Source organism: Gorilla gorilla, chromosome 3 (assembly GCF_029281585.2).
Source record: "Gorilla gorilla gorilla isolate KB3781 chromosome 3, NHGRI_mGorGor1-v2.1_pri, whole genome shotgun sequence".
Classification (NCBI taxonomy): Eukaryota; Metazoa; Chordata; class Mammalia; order Primates; family Hominidae; genus Gorilla; species Gorilla gorilla.
This window is the reverse complement of record NC_073227.2, coordinates 34284799-34301231: the sequence shown is the minus strand read 5'-3', so window position 1 is coordinate 34301231 and position 16433 is coordinate 34284799. Positions and strand designations below refer to the sequence as shown.

Genomic DNA, 16433 nt, shown 5'->3' with positions numbered 1-16433 from the left:
ATTTACAATAAAATTTTGGTATTACATTTGGAATATGACACTAAACAACATAAATTTTAGATAAAGGTTTTTGCTGCATTACTTAGACAGAATTCCCCTCAGTACAAATTTCCTAATGAAAAGGTTTAATTTTTCTTGAATGCTTTCACATATTCAAACAAGAAGTCATTTTCTAGTAATTTCTGACATTCTTTGCTTTCTCTAATTTTTAAAAGCTGAACAAAAATTTGACAGGTGTATGAAGGCTTCTAACATTCAGGATGTGGAAAGACCTTTTGGCCTTGTGTGAATTCTCTGATGTTCGGTGAGAGCTGATTTTTCACAGAAGGTTTTCCCACATTCACTACATTTATAGGGTTTGTCTCCCATGTGAGTTCTTTGATGGACAATGAGATTTGACTTCACACAGAAGAATTTTCCACACTCATGACATGCAAAGGATTTCTCTCCTGTGTGTGTTCCCTGATGGACAGTGAGGGCTGACCTGGGGCAGAAGGATTTCCCATGTGCTTTGCATTCATAGGGCTTCTGCCCTGTGTGAGTTCTCTGATGTTCAGCGAGCTTTGACTTCGCACAGAACGTTTTTCCACATTGTTTACAGTCATAGGGCTTTTCTCCTGTGTGTGTTTGCTGATGGTTGGTAAGGTGTGGTTTCTGGCAAAAGGCTTTTCCCCATTCAGTACATTCATAGGGTTTCTCTCCTGTGTGTGTTCTCTGAAGCTGAGTGAAGTTTGACTTCTCCCACAAGGTTTTCCCACATTCACCACATTCGTAGGTTTATTTCTCCTCACTCAGTGAGCTCTCCAAAGCTGAGTGAGATGTAACTTCTTGCTGAAATTATTCCCATTTTCATTGTGGTCAGAGGGCTTCCCCCCATGTGTACTATCTGATGTTTAAAGAGAGTTGAGTTTTCCCAAGTTCTGTCACTCAATTTATATTCATGGGGAATCTTTCTTGTGTAAGCTCCCTGACAGATCATGAAAGTTGAACTGTCACAGAAGATTTCCCATATTCATTGTATTCATAAAGATTCTCCCTTATAGGTTGGGCACGGTGGCTCACACTTGTAATCCCAGCACTTTGGGAGGCCAGGTGGGTGGATCACTTGAGGCCAGGAGTTTGAATCCTGCCTGGCCAACAAGGCAAAACCCCATATTTACTAAAAATACAAAACAATTAGCTGGGTGTGAGACTTGTAGTCTCAACTACTCAGGAGGCTGAGGCAAGAGAATCGCTTGAACCTGAGAGGTGGAGGTTGCAGTGAGCGAGATCCCACTGCTACACTCCAGCCTGGGCAACAAGAGCAAAACTCTCTGCAAAAAAAAAAAAAAAAAAGATTCTCCCTTATAAGAATTATCTGATCTGAAGTCCAAATCTAAAATCAATACAGAAGGACTTCTCACAAATACTGCCTCCATATGGCTCCTTTTCCAAATGAGTTCTTTGAGCTTTCAACAGTGAAAGTTCTTCCACATTCATTATATTTAAAGTGTCTCTGCTATCCAAGATTAACTCTTATTTGTAAAAAAAAAAAAAAAAAAAAAAAAAAAAGGCTGCCTCCTCATAGAAGCCTTGTCCATTTTTATTATACTCAAAAGGTTGGTCAAAAATTATCTGAGTGAGAGCCTGGTGATGATTAATGACCCTCTTTTGATCATATTTATACAATTTCTCTCCAATAGGAATTTTCTCAAGCCTAATACCAAGGAGCAATTTCTCACATACATTAAATGCATCAGGCTTCTTTCTGGAACAGTTCTTTTGATCAATAATTAAACGCAAAGTATTTTTCAAACTCATTTCACACAAGTCACATATTTTATTAGGAAATGTTCTTGAACAAACAGGGTTTGTACCCAAATTGGAAGTTTTTCTTACTCTATTACCACTTTCTATGCTTACTGTTTTGTTTTTGGTGAACACAAGCTCCCAAAAACACTTGTCTTGGTTTTCCTGGCTGCTCTCTGACAGGTCATCAACTTTCCAGTTCCTTTCTGGGTGGCACTGGCTTGGAAATCCTTCCTCTAATGTTCCGGAGCCCCTTGCTCTATCTTGAAGATCACGTCTGGCTTAGTAATGCAACACCTGTCTGAGACCGCATTGCTGTAAGTTTCCAGAATCACATCTCTGGACAGCATCTTCTGAGCAGGATCCAGCAGATACCACTCTTGCTGGGTAAAGTCTATGCATACATCCTTGAATGACACTTGTTCTTGGGATTTGTTCATTTTCTGTGTAGTGGAGGAGAGAGAGGTCTCCATATGTCGCTCTGATATGTGTTGAGCTTAGAAATGACCCTTTTCAATGAGTGAATGTAAACATTTATTTCTTATTAATTTACTACCAATTTAGGTTATCTCTCTTAAACTTGTTTCAGACCTTTCACCTGCACACACACTTCAATGGCTTCAGGATCCCACCACTCCCTTGTCATGTGCGACCAGAGGCCAGGGATTGTTTCCCATGAGGGACTGGAGGCTGGGGAAGGATGAGCCAGGAAGTTGGGGGAAGCCAGGGATGCACATGCATATCGTAGAGTTTTTTTCCCCAAAGCCCCAAAAGCCAGCCATGCAGAACATGCTGTGAAATTGCAAAGCTTGTTTGGCCAGCTTTAGCCCATCAGCCCTGCCTGGGCTATAGAAGAAGAGAAGAAAGAGATGAGGAGTCCAGTGAAGAGTAAGAAGCTGTTGGGGTACACCATGAGGGTGCTGGGCATTTCTGTGCCCACTATATAGGGATAGGGAAGGGAGCATGTTCCCTTCACCTGGAACCTAGTGAGGAAAGTGTTTGGAGAGCTGCTTGCAGAGATGTGTAAGAGTCTCCTAGAGCTTGGGGCTGGGGGGACAGGGACCAGTTTGAGACTCTCAACGAGAAGAGTTTGAAGGAGGGGGACTGGGCCAATCACCTTTCTCTGACAGTAGACAGGAGACAAGTGGTGGTTGTCTGAGCAAGCTGCATGTTGATGATAGTGAACCCCTTGGATGTGACTTCTGGAAGGAAGCCAGCCTAGAGTCATCCTCAAAGGGAGCTGGCTCAACAATCTTCTCATGGGGGAAGAGGGATTCTACCTTGGTAAGAGTTCTTAGTTGCAGATGACAGAACCACTGCCAGTCAGCCTAACTAGAAAGGAATTTATCAGAGGGCATTAGTGACTTAACAAAACATCGGGAATAAGTTCCTAGTCTGCTCCCCTAGGACCAAGTGTCAGAACCTCACCAGAGAGACTGTCCTGAGAAGGGAGCTGATGCCGGCCCTCCACTGACTCCAGGGCTGAGCGGCACCTGGAGACACCCACACCAGCATTATGGAAGCCACACCCACCTATGGACACACCCACACCAGCATTATGGAAGCCACACCCACCTATGGACACACCTACCAGCACCGTGGAGGCCATGCCCACCTGCCTGTTTGCTCACGTTTAACTTCAGTATGAAAGCCTCAACATGGTGCCTCTGATTCATGGAATCTTTGTCACTTGTTCATGCCCTGCACTAAGAGAACTGGAAAATGTGTTTCTGGTTATTCTTTGGGAAGCTGAGTTCATACTGTTTGTGCATGCCAAATTATAAGAGGATGTGCAAAGGACAGTTGCCCACTTATCCTGATGGACAGGTTTTGGCTGCTAGAAGTCAGACCTGAGTGGAGAGTTCTAAGCGGCCAGCTGAAGGACAGGAATCTAACCCTATGTCAAAAGGGTTAGATGTGGAGGTGCCCAGCAGGAGGTTTTCCAAAGAGACAGCCACAGAGCTACAGGAGAGTAAGAGTCTGCAGGGACATTCGCCATGCCACAGGGCACCAATGCCCTGAGTAGCTTCTCCCTTCAAGTAAGTCGTGTCCTCCATCCCCTCCTTCTGTCCCCCTGTGCTGGACCCCAAAGGTCCATAATCAGAAACTAATGAATGGGGTAGGAGATGGAGTAAGAAGTACAGAGAAATTGAATTGTAAGAAGTACAGAGAAATTGACCCCCTTGCCTGCTGTAAGGGTAAATTTCTACTGTGTTGGGGAATGGGTAAGTTTTAACTAGGGGAGGAGCTTGCAGTTTTGATTATTTGGTTATTACACTGGATGGATCTCCTTAATGTTTGAACATGATGTGAAGACCATTTTATTATCTAAGAATGATGGAGAAAGCTATGGGATCTCACTTAAGGTTTCATCCCAGAGTAGGGAAGAAGAGGGCCAAAGAGCACATTGACTGGGCAATGGGAGAATGAATAAGGTGATTCTGTCTGCTTTCTGGCAAGTCTGGTTTATTCAATCAGTTGGTTATAAGAATTATTGTTATAAAGATATATTTATTGTTGCTTCAACTTTAATCGTTTTTTAAATAATGTCAGTTGAGAATACAGGAGGAAGTATATATATATAGAGAGAGAGAAAGAGAGAGGAAGGTGGACAGGCACAGTGGCTATATATATGTATATATATATGTGTATATATATGTATATATATGTGTATATATGTATATATACGTATATATGTGTATACATGTATATATATGTATATATATGTATATATGTGTGTATATATGTATATATATGTGTATATATGTGTATATATATGTGTATATATATGTGTGTATATATGTGTGTATATATATGTGTGTATATATATGTGTGTATATATATGTGTATATATATATGTGTGTATATATATGTGTGTATATATATGTGTATATATATATGTGTATATATATGTGTATATATATATGTGTATATATATGTGTATATATATGTGTATATATGTGTGTATATATGTGTATATATATGTGTGTGTATATATATGTGTGTGTATATATACATATATATATAGAGAGAGAGAGAGAGAGGAAGGTGGACAGGCACAGTGGCTCATGCCTGTAATCCCAGCACTTTGGGCGGCCGAGGCAGGTGGATCACTTGAGGTCAGGAGTTCGAGACCAGCCTGGCCAACATGGTGAAACCCCATCTCTTCTAAAAATACAGAAATTAGCTGACATGGTGGCCATGCCTATAATCCCAGCTACTTGGGAGGCTAAGGCACAAGAATCATTTCAACCTGGAAAGTGGAGGTTGCAGTGAGCCAAGATCACACCACCGCACTCCAGCCTGGGCAACAGAGCGAGACTTTGTCTCAAAAAAAAAAAAAAAAAAAAAAAAAAGAGGAAGGCAAGAGAGACATTCCTAAATTCTTGTTGCTGGTGTTTTTAATCCCTTCTGGCTAGTGAGGAAGAGTAAGAATGAGGGATCAGCCTGGGTGTGGAGCTCACTTTCCAGACAAGGACAGACTTTATAGTGCCACTGTGCCATCCTCTTTATAAGTGTTAGTGTCTTTTATCCCCAGAAGAGCCCCAGGAGGTAGGTATAATCACCCCTACTTTGTGGGTAAGGAAACTGAGCTTGGACAGGTTACACACTGTGTGCAAAGCCACATAGCTTTCAACAGTGGAGTGGGGGACTCAATCCCTTAATCTTACTTTACTGCCCAGTTCATTCTTGCTGAGTCTTAGAAGATGTGTCTATCCCAGTCTGGTTCCTTTAAGAGGCCACTCCCCTTACCAGAACATAGCTGGTTTTTATTGAGCACTTGATATTTAAGTCACTGTTCTATGCATTTTATGCTTTTCTCATTTAATACTCCCATAAACCCTATAAGATAGGTAATATTGCTCTCCTCATTTTACAAAATGCAGAGAGTCAGGCAAACTTGCCTGGAAACCATGCAGCTTGTAAGTGGTGGAGTGAGGGTTTATTTTCAGGCAACCTGGCTCTAGTGCAGACTTTGTTTTTTTGGCTTGGAATTCTGTCATTTTTCTCAGTATAGTGCAGACTCCTAACCACCATCCTTTGACATCATGGAATGCACCAAGGCTGAATTAAAAGGCAAAGGGAACTGCCCACTGATTCTCAGCCTTCCAGGAAGAGAGTGGGAAGTCTTCTCTCTTCTGTCCCTTCTTCTCTTGCCTACCTCTGCAATTTTCTCCCATGGGAGGGTTCAAGGAGAATTGTCACTTCCGTCTGAGCCCTGGATGCCATTCCCCATTCTTCCTCTAGGAGTTTGATCCAAATAAACTCTCTCTACAATGTCTTCAAAACCACCTCCTACTCTGATTTAAGAGCTAGTGGCAGAAAATGTCTTAGAGGACAAACTGTCTCCATGGCCCATTTTGCCTGGAGAAAATGTCATCTGGGCAGCCACACTGGATGAGGAGAGACAAAAACATGTAAATGGCTCAACAGAAGAAATAAAAAATAATTTGCTGAGGTTAGCTGGTGGGGAAGAGGAGAGTCTTGACACATTACACGATGAAGCAGGAGCCCAAGTAGGAGAAAGAACCAAAGGGAATCTTCTTTTTCTTTTTTGAGACAAAGTCTCTTTCTGTTGCCCAGCTTGGAGTGCAGTGATGTGATCTCAGCTCACTGCAACCTCCGCCTCATAGGTTCAAGTGATTCTCTTGCCTCAGCCTCCCAAATAGCTGGGACTACAGGTGTGCACCATCATACCTGGCTAATTTTTGTATTTTTAGTAGAGATGGGGTTTCACCATGTTGGCCAGGCTAGTCTCGAACTTCTGACCTCAAGTGATTCTCCCACCTTGGCCTCCCAAAGTACTGGGATTACAGTTGTGAGCCCCCACACCTGGACCCAAAGAGAAGCATCTGAGGGCCACGTTGGCCAAGGGAGTTTGAAGAAAGAGACTCACATTCAGTGCTGCGGTTTTCTATAACAAGCTACGCTATAATATCCGATGTTTCCCAACCCTTGCGTGAAGTCTGCTGTGTGTTGTCTTGAACTGGTGGCACTTTGAGAAGCCAAACATTTGAAGTGGTGTCCTGCAGGCAGTACCTTGGGGAGAGGCACTGCTCTTCTGGAGGGTGGAAGCTGAGATGGAGGATAGAGTGGAAGCAGGGCCCTGAGAGGATTTGAGAAAACATGAGTTACCTCTCCTTTCCAAGGCACTTTGGTGTGTTAGGAGGAGTCCTGAATTTGTTAGGGCATGTGGGATGGGCACTTGAGACTATTTTTACCTAATTCACAATCCAACCGTGAAAATTATTTGAATTATTTCAATATCAGACTAAATTTGACCTCAGCTACCTGAAGTACTTGGGATTGCCCAGAGTTGAATCTCTCCTTGCCCCATGCTCTCAATTCTTTTTTACTACTGACTTTTCAACTCATTCTCAGTCTCTGCCTTCATAAGCCTCTCCCATTTACCACAGAATTTACTTTCTCCTCTGCTGTAACCTTGGCTCCATTTCCTGGCTTCTGTTTTTCTCTCTCCTTTGCAACTCATCAGTTCAAAAAGATTTCCTGGATAAAAAATTTCCCCTAGGTCAGTCAGCTCCTGGAAACCCCCCTTCTGTTTCCTTCTCCACCCTCACTCCTCATTCAGTCTCTCCCAGGTCCATGTGCAAAACTGGGAAGAAATTGGAATTTCTGTAGATGTAAGGGAGAGGGTGCATTGGTCAGAGTCCAGCTGCAGAGAGCAGAATACATTCTAGCCAGTTTAAAGGAGAAAGGGATTAAGGGGTATTCAGTGACTTAACAGATTATTGGGGAGGTTGTTTATAGGACCAGCTAGCAAAGACATACTACAAAACAGCGACACCAAGGCAGCCACAGAATCTCCCATAAACATGATGCTACTCACAAAATTTGAAAGCTCCTGCAAAAGCTGCGTGCTCTAGAAATACCCCATCCAAGCCACAATCAGGAAGGCAGTAGAAATGGGATACACAGACAACAACATGACCAGGTGATATGCCATGATAAGGAAGTCCCTGCTATTTGGCAGCTTCAGAATTTTGACATATCTGCTACAATCCACACTTGTAAAATAGATGGCTGAGGGCTGGGTACTGAGACCATACTAATTCTGCCGTAGTGGTGTTTGCCTCCAGAAATAACAGAAGCAGAAGTGAGGCATTCATCTCACTAACCATCTCAAAGCTTTCACTAGTGATTCCAATTAGTAGAATCCAAATAATATCTAGAACTCTATTGCAAGATAGCCTGGAAAATACTGTTTGACTTTCTGACCCTCTGCTGTACAGGCAGACACACAAAAAGGCGGGAAGGGATGTTGTGTTTGAATGAATTGTGTTTACTACAGTGGGTTATCTTTGCTCTTCAGTGGCTCTTCTGGATCCCCTTCTCTAAATAGATTTACTGCCCACCTCTTTGGAATGACAGGATAGTCCTGTTTGGCTCTGGGAAGGATGACTCATAATCAGGCTATTATTTATCACAGATTGCATCATAGCCTCTTCCAACTTGTTGCCACAAATTTAGTAATGGCTAAGGGTAGATAAATCGCACTCCATGACACTGGACCATTGCATAGATTTGCTTGCAGTCCACACCATAGACGGCATGGCGGCCACCTTGTAGATCTCTTTTTGGGGCAGAGATCAAAATCAGAAAGAATAAAACCCTTCAGACTTTTTTTCTAGGAAAATAGAAGTAACAGGTCAACTTACTTTCAGCACCATGTTTGAATGATCTTCATCTCTCTTGCAGCTGGAAACAGCACACACTATCTTTTCTCATGTTTTTGTTCTTGTTTTTTTGTTTCAATCTTTCCGTGTTCTCCAGTTATGTCCAGTTGGTTCTAGTCATTAGTAGAATCTTCCTGAGCTAGTCCAGTTCCACTGGAAACAGGAAATACTGGAAACCTCACTAGAAAATAGAGTCCACTTCTGGCCTAGTTTTGCCAGAGTTTTGATAAGCCTCCAAAGTTTTGGTTGTTTATTCGGATTGAGCTTCTGAATCTCTTGAGATTCACCCCTTGCAACTGGTAAGCCAACAGCCTGCAGGGAAAAAAAATCACACATTTTCTGGCCGATCCTTGGAAAAATGTCTGCCTTTTCTCTGCCAGATTTACTAATTTACATGTGCTCCAAAGCTGAGGCCAACTGGTTGAAACTGGAGAGCTAATTTTTAACAATTGAACAACAGTGAAAATTATTTGAATTATTTCAATACCGGACTAAAGTTTATTTATTCTTACTTAAGGTTAAAGGGAATATGTGGATTATTAAAAATTTTAGGGATTGAGCCCAAAAATACACTTTTCTGCAGGAGCTGGATTTTTTTTAAAGAAAAATATAATTTAAAATTTATAATAAACATCAGGGATTGGATCATAGAGTCAAAGTATTTGTATTTAGAAGGGAACTTGTGGGTTCCAATATTCCTGATAGGTTATCTTCTGTTATCTTGGGTAAGTGGGTGTTACTGTAAATATGATTTGGGTTTTCATCCAATGTTAGAAAATTCTTGGCAAAACACAAGGATGCATTTGTTTAGAGGAAGGTAATAACATTTATTACAAAAGAAACCCATGATATTAAAGTATCTCTTCATAAGGATTTGATGTTGGTTCAAATTGTGAGACTAGTTATATGAAGTTGTGAATGTTATACATTCTTTCTGAGTTTATTTCTTAATCAGTATGTAATTCAACCTTTTCTATTCTCACCAACATGTTGCTTAAAACAGCTGAATTTAAGGATGATAAAGAATATTCCATCAAGCCAATGGAATATTCCTCAAATATTTCTGAGAGTCTTAGGGTGCCTTTCATTAACCCCTATACAAATCCACTTAGCTATCATGTCAACCATCCTGCGGAACACACTTTTCTCTTTAATTTTTGATGGGTACCTTTATTTCTGATAGCTGCTAGTGAATAGTGCTGTCTCGTGATATGCAGCACCTCTCCAATGGCATATTTGTCCTGGCATGGCCATCAATATACTGCATGCCTTGATGTGTCAAAACTATAAGGTGGTTTGTAGCTAAGTGCAGATAAGACTACCTCATTCTATGTATTACTTAGGATGTTTGTGGTTGAGAATTAATAGAAAACTCAACCAAATATGGCTCAAACAAGTGGAAATTGTCTGTTGAACAATAAAGTAGGTGTCCAAAGGTAAGAAAGTATATGTATCTGTGAGGATTAGGTTAGGTAGCAAGAAACAGAGACTGAAACTAACAGTGGCTTAAACAAGCTTTGTTTCTCTCTCACATATAGGCCAGAGATAGGAAGGCCAGGGCTTCTATAGTAACAGCACTCAATAGAATCTGAAGAAACTTTCATCTTCTTTTAGACTCCTTCCAGCTCTGCCATTTCCTAAATCCGTGTGGCATTGTCCCCCTGGGCTGAATTGGTAACTAGAGCTCCAGCCATTGTATTCATGCTCCCAGCAACTGAAAGAAGAGAAAGATGAAGATGTTCGTGACCCAGCATTCTTGTAATGGAGGTTCCCAGAAGTTGCCACATAACTCTTGTGTTTATATTCCCTCAGCCAAAGCTCAGCACATGGACACACCAAACTGCAGAGAGATGATATCTTTACTCTGGATGGCCAGGTGCTCAGCAAAACCAGCTTAGCAAAACCCCATGGAAAATGGGGAGAACAGTTTTGGGTGGAATTGTTTCTGCCGAAGCACCTTTCAGGTTGTTGACTACCATGGACTTCAACTCTGTTTTCTTGTGAGTCGCTTGGCTTTGCCTACTCAGTGTTCGGTTTCATTTTAATTTGGTAACAAAACAATTGAAGCAGTTTCAGAACATGCCCGTTGTGACTGTGTGCAGAGAGAAGAGGTGGCTTCCAGACATTCTCCTAAAGGAATGTGAGATAATTTTCTCACAAGACCCTATCAAAGCTGGCTGGAGTCTTGCTCACTTTTGAGCCAGTCAATGGCAAAGGGGTAAAGATTACTCCTAGATGGGTCAAGTGCACCCCCCGACTGGGGATGGGGCCCGTTTCCCCAGAGTAAGCTTCCTGGTCAAAAAGGAAGAGTAGATAACTGAACAAAGTTGGGGTTATGTTAGGAAAAACAGAGAGAATAGATGTTGGGCAGGGGACTCTCTGGTCTGGGGCAGAGAAGGGTGGCACTAAAGCCCACTGTTTCTGGCTCATGGGCACATGCAGCTTCCAGAGAAATGACTCTTAAAGTTTTATTTATTTATTTATTTACAGGGGCTCACTCTGTCACCCAGGCTGGAGTGTGGTGGCCCAAACATGGCTCACTGCAGCCTTGACCTTCCAGGCTCAAGCAATCCTCCCATCTCAGTTTCTTGAGTAGTTGGGACTACAGGCATGCGCCACCACACCTGGCCAACTCTCTTTTGAAAATTTTTTGCAGAGATGGGGTCTTGGTATATTGCCCAGGCTGGGTCTTTGTGTTATTTATTAATGTAGTTGTTGTTTTCTTTTACATTCCCTTGCCGTCTCAGGACCCAGACATGAATCCTATGGATAGATCCAGGGATGTCAATAGCAGGCACCACATTCTGCTGACCTCTAAAATAGAGTATTCATAACCTGGTCAAGATCACTGTGCTCAGCTCTCCCTTCCCTTAATGTGAGTTTCCTGTCATAAATTTCTTCAATCTTTCATGCAAACAGATTCCACAGGGCATAGCAAGATGGAGAGAGCTCCTATCCAAGTTGAAACCTACATTATATATAAAATGGGAATAGTAGTCACTCATCCCAAAAGGTTGTTATGAAACTTAAATATATGGCCTTTGAGTGTAGGTTCTCACTTCTTCACACCATCAAATCCCCAGACAGCAGGATATAAAGCATGGTAGTGAATAACACATAGTTAAATGTTTTGGCATTAGATCAAACAAGATAGCACGTGTAGATGCTTAGCATACAGTAGGCATTTTATAAATGTGAGTTGTTTTCCTGCAGAGGCTCTTGATGTCATTTGTCACACCTATTTCAGGTGAATTTCAATACCTGTGGACTATGTCCTGAGTTCCTGGTTTATATCTAACATCAAAGCCAAGTTAATTTTTAAACTACCACCAAACTCATGTCCCAGGCTGAAACATATAGGAAGATGATTTCTTTAATTTTTTCCTGGGACAGGAACAAATCCAACAGTAAAGAAAGAGTATTCTTTCACTGTCACCCAGTGGAGAGAAGTTCTGTTGAGGTTGCAAACATGAAGAGTTGAGTCCAGTGTGGCGAGCACTAAGCAATATGGAAATCAAACAGCCCTGGGTAAATTGGCTTGATGCTTGCAGTAGTTATCGAATGAAACATTATTTTAATGAAGAAAGAGGTCATTGTTAGTAAATGCGATTTAACTACAATGAGGTTGTAAAAACTTGCATTTTATTATTGATCCTACAAGAACTATAAGAAAAGAAATCATAGGAATTATAGGTGACTTTCTTTTTATTAGGCAATTATAGTTTTTTCAGACAAAGCATGGATGTTTTCTGAGGTGTTTAAACTTTGTCTAATCATGTAAAAATTATCATAGAGCATTTGCAGTGTTCTTTTTTTTTTCTTTTCTATTTTGAAGGGGAGTTGTCCTGTAGGTGCTTCGTATATTGGCCATAAAGTGTACTCTTAATGGTAAAGCCTCCCTGATGTAAGTTTATATATTTGTTCCCACAAGGCATTGACATCTGTTAAATCAAATTGTATTAAGTTATTTGCTAGGAGCAATGTGAAAGTCTGCCTCATCCAATAGAGTTGATTTTATTTATTTTATTCCCCAGGAAGATGACTTCAGTCAGTCATTCCATACCTAGGGTGAGATCGGGGTAATCACTCCCAGGAGTTGGTTAGAAGATGGACTGCCCTCTCTCCTCAAGCCTTATTCAATGGTGGCTCCTCCCTGGGCCCGGAGCCTAGGCCCAATCTTGGGAAAGAAATTTCTCTGTAGAGTTCACCAGAAACGACGAAAACTTACAAACCAGATTTTTTCCTTTGGAAAAGTTGCTAGCTTTTTACCAAGTTCTTTTACACATCAAAATAATTTCTCACTTCTGCATTATATTCACTTCTAATTTTGAATTTCTCATTTGCTCCTCCATGAGCATCCGTGGATCATGGTTTTGCAGTGATGAACAGGACCGAGAAGGCCTCTGCCCCTCACATGGCTCACGTGTTCAAGAAAGAGACAGACTGAAATTGAGTAAAGAGAAAAGTAAAAAACTATGATAATAGCGGATCATAAAAGTGCTAGAAGAAAGTGAAACAAGATAAGGTGGTAAAGAGTGTTTGAGGGTCACATTAGCTGGAGTGCTCCAAAGGCCTCTCGGAGGAGATGACGTTTGCTCTGGGACCTGGTTGAAGGTATTCTGTCACTCTCTACCTTAAATCACAGCCATTAATTTTAATCTTCCATTCTAGATTCTAAGTTCCTTAAGGGCACTGTCTTTCTCTAACTGATCTTTGTTTCCTCCAGAGCTCACAGCCTTATGCCTTCTACTTGGGAGGTGTTCAATCAACAGTCGCTAAATGAATGACGATGATCTCATATTGACCCATAAAGCCCTCAGAGCTAAGAATTGTTACCCACATATACAGAGTGGCCAAGTCACTTGATTAAAGTAGTAAGTGAGGTACCACCACTCCATCATGCTTTTCTTTCTGGAAGCCCATAGATAGTTCTTTAGAGCAATGAAAATATAATTTTAGGTAGGGGATTTCATGCTTTTTGAAGTTATGGAAATACCAGTTTAAAAAATACAGAACACCACTACAAGATCAAAAAGTTGACAATTCTTCACTCTGACTGCTGGGAGATGATGTTTTAGGTAGGATACAGAACAGGAGAATGAAACTATATCTAGGATATAGTTGTCAGTTTTTGAAGCCTCTGAGTGGAGAGCTACTTTAGGTCACAGACATAAAAGGTTTGGAAATTTACAATTTAATTCTAATTATCTAGGACCTAGAAAAGTCCAACACTTCCCATGAAGTGGTACTGGGAAGTGGGGAAGTAGTATTGTGGAAATTCAGGATGCAAATGAGGAAAACCCTTCAGTTACCATCTGATTTACTCTGATATGACTTCATTGCTCTTTAGTGACATTTACTGGACTTTGTGAGATTCATCTTTTAACCTACATTGGTGTATTAGAGTTCTCCAGAGAAACAGAACCAATGGGATATATATAAATGAGGGAGTTGCTTTTATTACTAGGAATTAGCTCACACAATTATGAGAAGTTCCAAGATCTGCTGTCTGCAAGGTGGAGAGTCAGGAGAGCTGATGGTATAGTTCTAGTGCAAGTCCAAAGCCCTGAGAGGTAGGAGAGCTGATAGTGTAAGTTTCAGTCTGAGTCTGAAGGCCTGAGAACCAGAAGAGCTACTGGTGCAAGTTCCAGTCCAAGTCCCAGATAAAAGGCTGGAGAACACTGATGTTCCAGCTTGAAGACAGTCAGACAGAGAGCAAATTCTCCTTTATTGAGTCTTTTGTTCTCTTTAGGTCTTCCATTGATTGGATGAGGCTCACCCACATTGTGGAGGTCAATCTGCTTTACTCAGTCTGTCAATCCAAATGTTACTCTCATCCAGAAACACCCCCACAGACATACTCAGAACAACGTGTAACCAAATAACTGGGCACCCTGTGGCCCAGTCAAATTGACACATAAAGCTAACCATCATAGATGGAAATCTATGGTTCTAAGGGAACCTATCCCAGGAAGATATCCACAGGTAGGGTTTTGCGAACTATTGATCAGAAGATAAACATTTCATTGCAGAAGGAAAATGTATGAAGCTTAGATTACAGCAATGGAATGTATTAAATTTGGGAATCTAGGAAAATGTGCACCAAAGAACAAGACATTGTGGGAGAACAGAGAAGAGGCTGTTGGATGTTTGCATTATTTTGAGTGCAGCAGTGCAAAGAGCCAAGAACACAATGGGCATTCAGTTAGACGGAGCATGCCTGGTACTGTCCCCTTGTGTGAATGACATTGTCATGAGAAAAGCCACCTGCAAATGAAGGAAGCTCTCATTAGGAGTGGGCAACAAGGAGTCCAGGAACATCACTTTGGGAAAAGTCTGTTGATGAATTTAGGGAAGGTTTATGCAATGAGCACATGATCAGATTATAAGAATCTTATAGTGCAAATCCAAATAATTGTACTTGAGGATGAAGATTCAGAAACTTCTTGAACAATGCAGACCTGGTACAGTTCTTGCTGACTTGGTCACAGGCAGTATAAACTTAATACATATTGCTTCACTTTTTCCACATTGTGTTTTTCCTGTACAGAGGGCACCAGGAACTATTCCTCTCATGACTTTATTAGATCGGCCTGAAGTATCAGCAACTATCCCAAAAGTTATGGGATAGGATAACTTGCTGCTATTATTACCTTTCCTGCCTCTCATTGCTACCCAGGAGAGTCTAGTCCACCAGAAATGGTTACAATCAGGTGACAGGCAAGTTCCTGGTACTTACACCCTTGGACAATCCCCTTCCCCTGAGTGTGAGTTGGACTCACTAACTTTTAACAAATAGAATATGGCAAAAGTCATGAGATGTAGTTATGAAAAGATTAGGTTATAAAAAGACTGGCTTCCATAATCTCTCATTCTCTATTTTAGATCCCTTGGCATAAGGAAAGCAAGCTTTCCTGTTGTGAGCAGCCCTATGGAGAGGCCCATGTGGCAAGGAGCTGGCATCTCAAGCCAGCAGACAGCAAGAGCCTGAGGCCTGCTGACAGTCACGTGGGTAAGCATGGAAGTGGACCCTTCCCCAGCTGAGCCTTCAGATGACTGCAGCCTCAGCTGACATCTTGGTTGCAGCTTCAGGAGATACCCTGAGTTGGAAGACTTCAGTTAAGCCTTAACTGGATTCATGACTCACAGAAACTGTGAAATAATAAATGTTGTTTTTAGCCACTAAGGTGTGGGATAGTTATGCAACAATAGATAACTAATACATATAGAAAGAAGGGGAGATCAACAGAGATACATGAAAGAGAAAGAAAATACTTCAATGAAGACTTCCAACTTGCAGTAAATTATAAAACAGCACATCACTAAACCTGCAGAGCTGTGCTTCTGAAAACCACACTCATCACCTGAGACATTTCTTTAAACTCTTTATAAGATGTAAGGGACTTAGTACTCCTAAAAATATTTTTCTGCTTTCTATCACTTTACTGATATTCTCTGTTTAGGGAGAAATTGTTCTTACATATTATTCTTTACTTATTTAGACAATTTCCTTGGTTCTTTGAACATATTTAAAACAATTGATTTGAAGGCTTGGTCTAGTAAGTCCAAAATCTAGGCTTCTGCCGAGACAATTTCTATGACTACTTTTCTTCTCTGTGTGTAGGCCATACTTTTTTGTTTCTTTGCACATCTTGTATTTTTTTGTTGTTGAAACTAGGCATTTTAGATAATATAATGTGGCAACTCTGGAAATCACATTCTTCCCCATCCCCCTGGATTCACATTGTTGTATTGTGATATGGCTTAGCTATGTCCCCACCCAAATCTCACCTTGAATTGTAATAATACCCTTGTGTCAAGGGTAGAGATAATTGAATCACTGGGGGCCATTTTCCCAATACTGTTCTCATGGTAGTGAATAAGTCACATGAGATCTGATGGTTTTATAAATAGGAGTTCCCCTACACAAGCTCTCTTGCCTGCCACCAT

The 16433-nt window shown here is 41.2% G+C and overlaps 1 long non-coding RNA gene and 1 pseudogene across 4 annotated transcripts in view; both read right to left on the bottom strand.

Moving 5' to 3' along the window:
- Positions 1-255: 255 nt before the first annotated feature.
- Positions 256-2320, bottom strand: LOC134758398 (zinc finger protein 25-like; annotated as a pseudogene).
- A 6152-nt stretch (positions 2321-8472) lies between these two features.
- The window catches only part of LOC134758307 (uncharacterized), a 41902-nt gene continuing 33941 nt past the window's right edge, over positions 8473-16433 (bottom strand). For 3 of the 4 annotated variants that reach the window (XR_010133355.1, XR_010133356.1, XR_010133353.1), the window contains one exon: positions 10013-10197. This is a non-coding gene — a long non-coding RNA (uncharacterized lncRNA). Of the gene's footprint in view, positions 8796-10012; positions 10198-16433 lie in introns of those variants that run through there. The other variant, XR_010133354.1, reaches the window with a different exon arrangement.